The 12,618-nt window shown below is 43.9% G+C and overlaps 1 long non-coding RNA gene across 1 annotated transcript in view; it reads right to left on the bottom strand.

The window, feature by feature from the left end:
• Positions 1 to 2,426: 2,426 nt before the first annotated feature.
• The window catches only part of LOC134512705 (uncharacterized), a 40,392-nt gene continuing 30,200 nt past the window's right edge, over positions 2,427 to 12,618 (bottom strand). Inside the window, exons 2-3 of the long non-coding RNA XR_010070217.1 lie at positions 3,431 to 3,610; positions 2,427 to 2,547 (exon numbers count right to left, since the gene is read on the bottom strand). This is a non-coding gene — a long non-coding RNA (uncharacterized LOC134512705). The remainder of the gene's footprint in view (positions 2,548 to 3,430; positions 3,611 to 12,618) is intronic.

Here is a 12,618-nt window from a genome sequence, read left to right as displayed (position 1 = left end):
TATCATTAAAAATCAATGGGATTTTGGACCCTAATTTATCCAGCTGAGCTCTGCTCTGCTTCCGTAAGCAACTAAAATATGAAAATCTGCCATAAAATAATTAGGTTTATTCTAAATTTTAATGAAAACCTAACAATAAAAGTTTGGAGAAGACAAAGCTCTGAATTTTTCCAGAAGGTTTCTTTGACTTGCAAGCCCCCCAAGCTAGCTGTGAAACAAAGCAAAAACTGCATCAAAGCAGTGGGCCTGTCAACCCTGGTAAGGACTATCACATAACTATCTTCTCCCACCCAAGTGTCTCTTTTAGAGCCTGATACGTCCTTCCAGAAGAGAACATTTATAAGAACAACTGCAGTCAGTAAAGCATAGCTTTAATGACTGACAACCTGTCCCAAGTGGGATTGGAAGCTCTGTTTGCTCCTGATGACCACTTCAAAGGGCTCCCACGTGCTGAGCTGAGGGGCCTGAACTGCAGCCTTGTGTGACAGCAGCACCCTTCCCACCAAGGCTTTGACAGAAGGAGCCCAGTCCTGCAACCCTCGTGCAGCTGTTTTCCTTGGGATTCACTCCCAGTTTCCGCAAGCACGAAGCAAACGAGAATTAGGCTTGCCAAATTCATAGCAATGCGGCAGACCCAGAGCACTTTAAATTCCCCAGGTGACAGTGACCAAAAACAACTGCTGGGAATTAGTCCTTCAGGTCACCTCTTAATGTCACAGGGCAAGTGATAGTCACCACAACTCAAGCTACGCAACCACTGCATTGGGCCAGTTCCCACTGCAGCCAGTAGTGATCTTGCCAATTAAAACCAGAGCAAGAAAGTTCTGGGTATAAACAGCAGCAGAGCTTGTTAGAAGAAGCAAACCTTTGCTGTAACCAACCAATCCCAGATGATCCCTACTGGAGACCAATGACCTCCATGGTTCAAACATCTCACAGAACATCTTCCCCCATCCATCAACACACCAGGCAAGTAATCACAAGGTCTTGTGCAGTGCCAACAAAGATAACAGAGTGTACTCAAGCAATGAGCACTGGCTTCCTCTCTGCGAAAGCTCTGGGCTTTTTTTATTTTTTACCCCATGGTAGCAGAAATCAGCAGGGACCAGTGGGTAGGAAGAGAGCTGGAGAAAGCAGCATTGCCCCTACAAAATCAATCAAGCGACCCACAGCCTTGGGCATGCTGAGATGTGAGCTCTGCTCTTCCTAGATACTCTGCATCTTACAGCAGGCAGGTACCAGGGCAGCTGGCACCAACTCTGCAGCTTCCCTACAAACACCTCTGCAGAGCCCTTACTCATGAATCTATTTCAGGTTGCTCTTAAACCAGCTCATATAGATGGGAAAAAATCCCCAGTCTGTTCAGCTGGTGCATTTGAAGTGTTAGAAACATCACTAAGGCGATGAAGCTTTTCTTTCTCTCTTTTTATCCCTCCTGTTAAAAAAAATAACTTGCTCAGAAGCTGTATTTCCTCTCTCTCTCACGCACACACACACTTTTACTGTCGAAAAAGCTCACCCGCATCGCAATCATGATCTGTGGGATCATGTCTGTAGGTAAACACACACAGCTACCAGGCACACCCGTGGAGGCGTAGGCGTTACATTATCAGTCAAGTACAGAACAAAATCTTAAGTTTCCTCCCTAGGTCTGGGGCGTGTCATGCCAAGCTCATTCAATCAGTCCGTTACAGTCAACAGCCCTACATGGGGGCTGAATTTGGGCTGGGCCACTGTTCAACTGGGGTAGGGATGTGGGTCAATTTAATGTTTGATGTCCCAGCAACAGACACTGTATCACCCATCCTGATTAGTCAACACATCTCCCCTACATGGGGACCACAGATGCTCCTTATGTGGTGCTGCCCTGCAGAGACCCAGGTGGCAAGGTCTGCTCCAGATGAATCCCTCCGTGGAATATGTGGTGTTGAAAGTGGTGCTAAGAGGAACAGTGTTTCTCCAAGAAAGTCACCTCTGTTTGGTGTGACAGCAAAGCTCCAATGACAGAAACAAACCAGCACCTTGCTCATTTCTCATGTGACACCTCAGGGCTATGTTTTGCCTGTGTTTGTTTCAAGAGGAATTGCAGGATGTCATCTGAGAGTCCGGGTGTTTTCTTTCTGTCTTCCAAGACAATTTCTCCCTCATCTGGCTTTGAAAAACAAGCAGTAGTGGGGTGGTTTGGAAAGATCTTACACCCATCTCTGTTCAAGACTACCTGGGCCATTTGCAGGCAACGCAACGCGTATTTTGTTCCATCCCGGTTTGCTAGCTCTGAAATCTTCTGCGACAGACACTGTGATGCAGCCTCGTAGGTGGGATCCATTCTGTCTGGCCGTTTTTTGCAATACATTTTGTAGAAGCCATCAAGAGATTTTCTGACACTGGTATCTTCCGCACTATCATTTTCATACATCCATGAGAAAGCCGCATCGTTAGGTTCAGTGGGCTCACACAGCCCTGCTTTTGGATAACATCTCACGTTTGCTTTCTCAGAGCCTCCAGCAGAAAAGCTCGCAGGAACTGCAGAGGGTAGATCGCTCTCTCCTGCAAGCACAAGATCAATGAAACTCATTAGTCACCAGTTCGTCCCTGTGGCAAAACCTTTTTTTGTGCCCCATTACTGCAGCCTGGCAAACAGGCTCTGTGCAGGAGTGAGCTAAGTAATGCTTTAAACTTGGCTGGACTGCCAGAGGGGCTTGCTGCATAGTCAAACAAGATGGGCTGTATTTGGGGATCTCATAGTTGTCCCAGCCTCACCTTATTGCAGTGGTACCTACTTGGTAGTACACACCTCCTAGCTCCTCTCAGTCATACTTCCAAAGAGGTGGAAATTGGGATCCTCTGCTGCTGGAGACAACAGCTGACCCACAGGGAAGTCTAGTTTGCAGGTGAAGCAGTTCTGCCTGTTTCCTTTTTCTCTCTTCATCCCCGGGTCCAATTCTTCCCTTTTCATAGTTCTTAATTTTACTCCTACAGCACAATGTGCAGTCCTGCCCTTCAGCTTTCAGCCAGATCTAGAGCCCCCAAACCAACACTGCCATGGTGACTGCACAGAGTTTGGGAATGGGGAGACTGCAAAAGGAGACCTTGTGCTTTCCCATGAAGTCTCATTTTTGCAGCCCAGCTAAACACTCTTCCCACATCCTGCAGGCATTTTTACAGATAAGATTTATGTAAAGGCTGAGGACTCATTCTTGCCTAGCTCTTCTCCTCCCCCCTTGCTGACCCACATCTCTGGATCACAGTCAGGGCTATGGTTCTCTTCTACTGCAATGCAATCAAGGGAGATGCTTTGTACTTGCATATAATTAATACAGGATAAGCACAGAGACTCTTGGCAGTGACATGACCAGGCCGATCAGCAAGCCACACCCAGCTTCAGGTAGGAAGAGCCTCCATAAAGAGACCTTGAATTAGGCTCTCGTACCCAGGGAGTGCCTCTAACTGCAATTTCATCTCTGAGCCCGCCGCGCCAGCCCGTTTGCCAAGCACCTGAGTCACCGACAAGAAAATTTTCCAGGGCTCTGCCAGAGGTTGCACAGTCGTCATCTGCAAGTTACATAAGCAGGACGCAGGGAGTCAGAAAATAGCTTGGTCTTTTCTGATTCTGTGAAATATGAAGCAGAGTGTAGTCCTTCATTTCGGCAAGAGACCATGTTCAAAGGAAATCTCAGTGCAGTGGCAGAAGGCTGCTCTTCCCCTCCCAGTAAATAAAGCGCTACCCTCCCCTTCCTGAGTGGTCAGAGATTCATTAAAATGAAATTAAGATGTCTGTGCAGCCATACTGTACATTGCCTCTTTCTTCCTCCCCCTACTTTCTATCTTTGATCTTCCTTTTCAATTTCACTTCATCTTCAATTCTGCAATTTTACATAGAACTTTTCCTCCTCTTGCAATGTGTCATTTCCAATGCAGTACAAAGAGAAGCTTAGTGGCCTTCTTTTAACATCGATATATGTCATCAGAGTAGCAAATCAGAGCTAATCAAAGAGAACAGGTCCATTTTGCCTCAGTAATCTCTCAGCCTTGGTGCTTATGTTAAGTTACAACTGAAGCCTCATGCATCTCTGATAATTCAATCAAGTGGCACTTGCGCTCAGACTCCTGTGGCAATTGCAAACCCCTGTGCCGTGCTGTCGTCTTGCTACTTCTTACACACAGCTCACAGCCATATTTTGTGAAAGAGCAGCAGCGACCTGCAGCTACAAATCTCAACCCTACATGATCCGTGAAGAGCAAAATCCTGTTGGTTCCATGGTGTCAAGGGAGACCTTTGCAATGCTGTTCTGCCCTTCTCCCACAATCTTAGATTGGATATTAGGATAAAATTCTTCACTGAAAGGGCTATGAAGCATTGGAACAGGCTTCCCAGGGAAGTGGTTGAGTCACCATCCCTGGACACATTTAAAAGATGGGTAAATGTGATGCTGAGGGACCCGGTTTAGTGGTGGACTTGGCATTGTTAGGTTTACAGTTGGACTCAATGATCTTTAAAGTCTTTTCCAACTTAAATGATTCTATTCTATTCTATTCTATTCTATGCCAATATGACCTATAAAGCAGCCATCCTCAGTTGAAGCACAATCCACCAAAGAAGTGACCAGTAAGTATTTCGGGGGTATATTTTGTGTTTGATTAGTCAGAAAGTACTCAATTATATTACTGGGAGAACAGTTTTCTTTCAGTTACTGATTCAAATTTATGTATCTCTACTTTTCAATAGTAGTCCCTATCCTCTTAGTGGATTACTTTTCCAGCAAAGCCTTCTTAGGGCAAGACGTGAAAAGTCAGATGCAGAATTCCCAGAACCAATCTATATCCCACGAAGTTGCACCTTTCCTCAGCTTTCCTGACAATTTCCCAATACCTTCTCAAATTATGTGCCAAGACTGATCTTTGCAAATACGTTTTTCCTCCCTAAAAGATATCAATTGAGGCAGAGGTAGAGTCAACACCCTCTAAAGAGCTGATACTGCTGTTGTAATGCACAGATCTCCTGAATGATTTATAAACCGCAGGGCACAAACCCAGTAGCTGGATGCCTGCAGGGTCCAGAAAGAGCTTCTCAGCTGGGGCACACGTACAGCACACAAGCACGCCCCGTAGCCAGCAAAAATGCTGCTAAAGGCAAAGGCAGCATTAAACTAATCAATCCCTTTCCCTTTCCATGCACCTGCACCCATCAAGAAAGTTGGGATTCCCTGAGAGCTCACAGCAGGATTGCTTCAAAGCTTAGACCTCTCTGGCCAGCTCTCAGCAGCAGGAAAAACGTAGTTTTATGAACTCTTTATTCTTACACAGCAAACTTAACAACACAGATGTCACACAGCCTTGTGTTGGCTTGACCCAACACCTACAGAAGTCAATGCAAAGATGAACAGGGCTGAAAACTTGCACTCTGTTCACCTGTAATGGAGTTTCATCACCAGAGAATCTGGTCCAAATTATTTTTGCTATTTTCACTCATTCATACTACCAAGAATGTGCTAAAGGTGGGAGGGGAGAGGGGGAGAAAACCCCAAACAAAAAAAAGCCCCAACAACTGAAACAGGTCATTACTCATGTCTTGGTTTCATTCTCACATGATGGATATGCATCAGTAAGAATGATGCGTATCCATCCAAGTACTATTTCGTCTGCGCCTCTACTCCATGCTAATTGAAGTTCAGCTTTTTCATCTTATTAGTAAAAGACCTGGGGGCTGATAAAAGGATAGTCTTTGTGTTTATAAACCTGCTGATGAAAATTTAAAGCCTCCATCTGGTACAGCACATAACCTGACCGCTTGAAGCACACAACCAAATCCTGCTTTGGACTTGGGCCACTTTCGCTGATGCAACAACTCTGCAATATTGTTATTTGCACTTCTACAAGAGCAGCTCACCTAGCAATTTGAGTCTCCGTATAACTGTGTTCAAGCGCATTCAGCCATAGTGTAAAATAAGACATCCCTCAAACAGCAGAGCTCCTACACTGCTGGCTTTCTGGGGGAAGAAATCCCCCCAAATTCAGGTGGGCAGTGATCCCTGCAGCTGCTGGTGCTTCACTAGAGCTGGTGTTGCTGTGATCTCTGTCTCTGTCCCTTGCAGAGGCTTTGCTGGATGCCAGCAGCTGCTAATTCTCTAGTTACATTAGTAGCTGGATTTGTCCAAGCCTCCTGCCCTCTCCCACACCGCCCAACTGCCTCCCGGGAACCCTGCGTGTAGGACGCATGGTTCCCCTCCTGCCCAGTACACAAAGGTCCATCCTGTTATGAGGGTCTGCGAGATTTATGCTGTAGATACGAGTATGGGAGAGCTAAACCCACCGTGTTGTGTCATCAGCAGTTCTGTGAAAAGTGCAAATTACATCGCTTGTTTTAGGGCAGGACTCATTTGCCCTAGGGCTTAGAAATGACTCATCCCTGGCACAAATGGAGCTGGAGTCCAAGACCACCAAAATGAATGCCAATCCCATACCCACCCCAGAGTGGCTCTGGTGCTCGCAGCTGTTAGACACTATTGGAGCAGCCACGCTAATGAGGGCAGCAAGCCCCATCTCTAAAGTGTCCAAGCCCTTGACCGCTTTCAGGCATTTGCTTGACCACATACCACGGATAGCTTGGAGCAAGGGCTGAATTTCTCTGGGTGCCTCTATTGTGCCACTCTCATCAAGGACCAAGAAAACTGTAAGACTGAGGAAAGTCAATTATTTTTTGAACAGAACTAAATTGATCTGGAGACATACACATTGCCCTTATGTTCACCGTAGTGACTGAAGTTCAATCAGATGTTGGTTAGATGATGCTAGAGCACATCCCTATGTTGTAAAGTCAGTGACAGGACTGTTATTCAGAGTATCTCAGAGTGACAGAGATTATTTAGGTACTCAACTCTGAGACGGCGCACTGAGAAAACATGTGTCTGCTTCCTGCTACAGCCATCCTGCCGGCTGTGAAGGCCCAAAGAGACCATTAAGTTCAGCTTGTCTGAACAAATGTCCCTGAACAAAGATTACCAGAGAACTGAGCAACACATCAGTGGAAAGGAAAAACAAAGGAAAGGAGAGAGCCAGATGAGAGAGGAACTCTTTCCTTGGGTGAGACTATCCCAAAATTCGCCAATACTTTACCTACTCTCCCTGGGAGTAGATGGGGCTGAGCCCCGGACATCCCATCTGCCCTGGACACTGCCACCTCTACCTCAGTGTGCTCTTTCTACCCACTTGAGTCTTCTCCCCACCGTGACTTCTTACAGCTAAAGTGAACACATTCTCAGCATCCACGGGCAATGATGAATCATACAAGAAGGACACAAATAAGCAGTTGTTCTGGCTGATGGTACCCATTAAAAAAGGGCCATTCAGAAGTTCTCACAGATTGTATTATTTCTCTTTTACCATCAACCTGCAAGGATGTACCTGGGGTGAATGCAATCATCCACATAAGAACAGGTCCCTAATTCTGTGGTTGCTATTAAGTTATAAGTGCACGCAGATGCCATCCCCGAGGGCTGCTACAGCCCTCTCAGCACTCCTGGACAATCCCGTCTTGCCTTTCCATCAGACATGTCAATATGGCATGGGAAAGTTCAAGTAGAGGCAATACTACTTGGGCTTGAGCAGAGCTCCCAACTGACAGGAAATTTATGGCAAATCACATGAGTTGGAGGATGCATCTATCTGCACAGGAGGCAAGAACAAATCCCATGTCACCGCAGAACTCCCTAGATGCCCATGCACCTTACTATTACATGTGTTGACCACTTGAAACAGTTAATGCAGAGAAAGCCACCTTTTTTTAATTTCTACCTGGTTGATTTCCACTGGAAGTGCATGTATCATCACGGTAATACAATTCCACTCTGCTCTGGGAAGAAATAAGAAATTTATGGAGAATTTAGCAGGAACTCGTTATACCCTAATCTCACTCAGTATCTTAGCCTGCCAGTAATCACATACCAGAGTGCTCAGGCACTGCAAAGTTAGACATTTTGGGACCAAATCCTATTGCCCTTACTTGCATTAATGAAAGTTCCATTGATTGCAACAGTTAAAAACCCATGTGTGAACTGCTGATTACACCCCTTTAAATGCTTCGTTGGATTTTCATTACTAACATTTAAATGGGAATAGCACCAAAAAAACAAGTATCAAAAAAACAAAGTCTCATTCTGCTAGGTGTACAAACACCTATCACTTTGAGTAAATGACAGATCCTAAAGCCTTTCTTATACAGTATTGAAAAATTATGGTAGAGTTTACAATTTCCCTGCACACATCTCTGCCTTGCAGAAAACAGCTATTTTTTTTCTTGCCTTGTAGTTTGGGAAACCTTCCAGCATTTAAAGAAAAGGCAAAATGGAATTTTCAATGACATTATCATTCAAAAAGACTGTTGTAAGCAGAGCAAATTTGTTCCTTGTGGGTATTTAAATTGTGAACTGAAAGTGAAAATAAGAATATAATAAGCCTTGCTACTTTGCTGTCTCCCTGATGACACACAAACCAGCCTTCTCATGCCATAATATGCAGTAGGCTATAGCTCACAAGACAGTATCCATGAGACTGCTTTCCACATGACATAACCAGCTATATCCTTCGTGCCCATGGGAGAGGCACGTGTCGCTGTGTCTGATTGCTGAGGAGCTGGCCGGGAGCTGTGCAAATGCTGGCTGCTCTGTCAGGAGAGCTGGAGAAGGTGAGCGTGGGAGGGTAGGCAAAAGGCTACGGAGGAATAGCACTGGGTATAGCCCAGTATTGAGTCAGGCTCACTGCCTTTTTTTTTTTCTACCTGCTGCACATTTGTGGTGTGAAAAGTTGGGGGGGGGAGCTTTAATTTGCATGGGATAAGACGTAAGCAGTTATTCTGGGGAAGCATAAACCCTTCCTTTTCTGTCTAACTCCCTTAGGAGTTTGAAATTCAAGAAAAATAAAAAGCCTGGCAAATGGTAAAGTGCTTTTGAAATGCAATAAGCAGGCATAGCTCATCCCCCTAGACGCTCTTCCAAATGTCACACTTGGTATTAAGCTCTGCCCTTCTCTGAGAGCTCACAGCTGATGCCTGCTGCGCCATACTTTTAAGACAGCTGGAAAACTCAGCTAAATGAAATCTTTCAGAGAACGCACTAGTTAAAACACGTTAGATTTAATAAACCAACAGAGCAGCAAGTCAGCTACAGTATGAACTCCTACGAATTAAAACTCTTTATTTGATGAAAGACAAGAGATAGGCACTGCTGTCATCTTACAAACCTGTTCCTAAGCAACCAAGGCCCATGGTCCAGGGCAATAGGTATGGGCAGAAGCAGTGGCAGCATCATAAATACCATCACTTATGGCTGTGCCCCAAGAGCCTGCTGACGATATATCCTCCTCCAGACCCCAGAGCAATGGGCATTGGATATAACTGTCTGTGAACAGCTGCTCTAAGTGCAACAGCACACAGGAGCATTGCTCATTGCAAAGATCCCAAGTTATCTCTAAAGAGATGGGCAGGAACATAACTGGGGTGCCTGAGATTTTATTTTTACAAGGCAAGTTCCTCCCTTGGAGCTCATCACCATTCTAAAAATAGAAATAGCAAAGTTAAGAATTCTTCAAATAGGTATATTTAGTGTGGTTTAATTTATATGATTCTGTAGCCAGCAAAACCCCCTAAAGCATCCTATTTGTCTCCAATTGTGATTTAAAAAATAGCTTCTTAAGATATAAGGTTAAAGATTCCACTATCAAGAGTAACCTTTCTCTAGAACATAATAAAAACCCCTGTTTACGTAGCTGAAAACATTAACTGTCAATTAAAGTTATTATCCAGCAGATGAGGGCACCAAGGGGCTTTATTAACTTAGAACTATCTGCTGCTTTCCTATTACATATACAGTCTTGGGAACTGACAGCCAGATTCACCTCGTCTATGTAACACTAAAGGTCCTGATTTCCAAAAAGAAACTCTAACAAGGCTTCTTATGCTAATTGCTCAGCTTCCAATTAGGCATTAGGAAAGTGCGGGGAAGCAACTGCAAGAATAGCACCATGCATGTTCATGTGCACAGACACAGCAGTGCTGTGCTAGACCAGCCTCTCCTTAGCCACAGCAAAACATCCCAGTGGGCTTTCAACCTTTGACAGACAGGATCCAACATGAGCATTCCCAAGCCAAGCCTCTGCCTTCTCCGTAGGTTGAAAGCAAGAACCATCCTCTCATGTCAAGTCCCTTAGTCATGAGGACCACAGCATCGCCCTGCCCATGGGAAGGATTCACACCATTTGAGTCAAGTTTGACCCCTTTCCTCCTGTGAGGAGGCAGAGCCTTTTATTAAAAAGATGGATTTTTCCTTCTTTTAATCAGTAACTTGCAGTGTTGCCTTTTTTATACTTGGAAGGCTCTAATTCAGTCTCAGATCATATTTGTCTTTAAACTCATCCTATTTCAGAATAAAAGCAAAAGTCTGGTGCTTGAAACCAGTGGGAAACAATTCTGCCTGGCTGATTTTCACTGCTTAAGATTTGTAAAGGATTTTATGAAGGAAAACTGGGTTTTGCGTTTTATGGTGCCTGAAGGAGTTTTATTCACATTGCACATCTAAAGCAAATGGTAGTTGTTTCCCTTCATATTTTTTTCTTGCCTAAAAATTATAAATTCCAGTCTTGTCTATTCTCTTTTTTCCAGCTGTCTACAGAGTCAAGTCTTCACGAACCGTTAGCTTTCTGACAGAACAAGAATTTTCCAAAGAACTCTAATTAACTGAGAAGGAAGGAATTTTTATTCAGCCCCTGGGTTTGGTTACTAGGTAGTTAACTACGGAATTCGGAAAAGGATTTGCTATAACCACCTCTTCAGCTAAGAGCTGAGAAAGTCCCCTGGGAACCTGAGTCATCCAAGGAGACCTCTCGAAGAGATGAAGAGGGACTGATGAAAGACAACATTCTTCATAGTTCTCAGGTAAAAGATGAACAGGGAAAAATCCTTCCTGTTTCCGGGAAGACACACAAAGGAAAGATACTGTACATCTACGTATTCATGCAGAACTGATGAAGCTGTAAGCTGAAATTAAAAAAAAGGACTTACCATCTATCTGGATGACAATTACTGATCACAGACAAGTCTAGCAAAAAAAAAAAAAAAATCCCATTCTTCCGGGCTTTAACAAATCCTTTGCTAGATTCAAGAATGGGGCCCAACTGGCAGCACATTGTATGCTGCAGACACCCATTTTGGAGGATGGGATGAAATAAAGGGAGGGAAACTGCCTGTTATTCTGAAATATTCAGTAATGGCCACTGCCAATAACAGGAAGCAACTCTAGATTACAAGTATTACTGAGTAAGACAGTATCACAATATTTGCAAGTATTAAAAAGAAAACAAAACTCAAAGCAATATCCTTTCTTGATATATTAAATACTTTGTCTTTCATTCAGTCACACATTTTCAGTACTCAAGAGGACTGACAGTCCTCAGCTGATGCCTTTGGCAAGAACAGGAATAAGCAGAGAGCTCCCACTGGAGACAATAGCTCAAGTTTCAACATCAGTTTACAAAAATTCTACCTTCTGCATCTCCTTGTGGAGTGACATGCATGACAGTTTGCTTGGAAAAACAAGAATATGATGCTATTCATACAGCTAAAATAGATAGCATTTCTTTAATGAGAAGAACAGACTAGAAGACCAAAATATTATATAAAATTTAGAAAAGATCTGCTTTATTTACAGATTGTATGAACTTGGAAAAGGTGGGGGGGGGGACTGTTCACTGTACGCTGCCTTCCCTTGCCATTATAGACCTTGAAAGTCCAATTCATGACAACGTTAGCACCCACAAACATACATACAGTTTATGTTGCAGAGATTCACATGCATTTCAGCTCTGCTTCCAACCAGCTATGCACAGCTGTGGACACAAGTGCCATGAGAATCATAGTCAGAAATCCTTCTTGAATTATGGGTAAAATTATACTACTTGTAAATATTTTTGAGAGCAAAAGAGTTATGATCTACAATACTACCATTAGCCATCTTCATGGGAGGCCCTGCATTTGGAGGCCTGAATCCTGATGCGGGATTGATGCCAGGGTACCACAGAGCATCCACTGTAGAACAGCTGCTGCAGGGAAGAGAAAATGCTCTAACACTGTGGAGGTTGAAGACTGAGTGAAATAAGGCAGATGAAGGTGAAGACTGACTTAAATATAACTTCCTCCCAATTCTTTACCCCCTCCAACCTGCACACCTGTATGTCTCTTAGTCAAATGCATCTATGTGAATTCGCTCAACTTTCTACCAACTCATTATTTAGGTACAGATCCCAGATCAGCGGATTGATTTTCAGAAGTGCTGGATATACAGATGTTGTCACCAAATTTAAAAGAAGATCTAGAAATTTTAGCTCTTTTGAAGACAATGTCATCTAAGCTTTAACTTTACTAATTCTTCAGCAGCAGATCACTACAAGTCGTACAACAGAAAAACAAGAGCGGTACCTTTTGGTTCTCAGATTTTATGCTTCTGATCTTTGGGTTTTGTCTCAGGTGAGAAGCTTGAGTGTGGGAATACCACAAGAAATGCTTACAGATGGACTGATTGTCTCTAGATGCAATAGAAATAGCTGAATGTGTCTGTCCCTCTCCAGATCAAA

The sequence above is a fragment of the Chroicocephalus ridibundus genome, chromosome 3 (genome assembly GCF_963924245.1).
Source record: "Chroicocephalus ridibundus chromosome 3, bChrRid1.1, whole genome shotgun sequence".
Classification (NCBI taxonomy): Eukaryota; Metazoa; Chordata; class Aves; order Charadriiformes; family Laridae; genus Chroicocephalus; species Chroicocephalus ridibundus.
The sequence above is the reverse complement of the archived record's forward strand: the minus strand, read 5'-3'. Positions and strand labels throughout refer to the sequence as shown.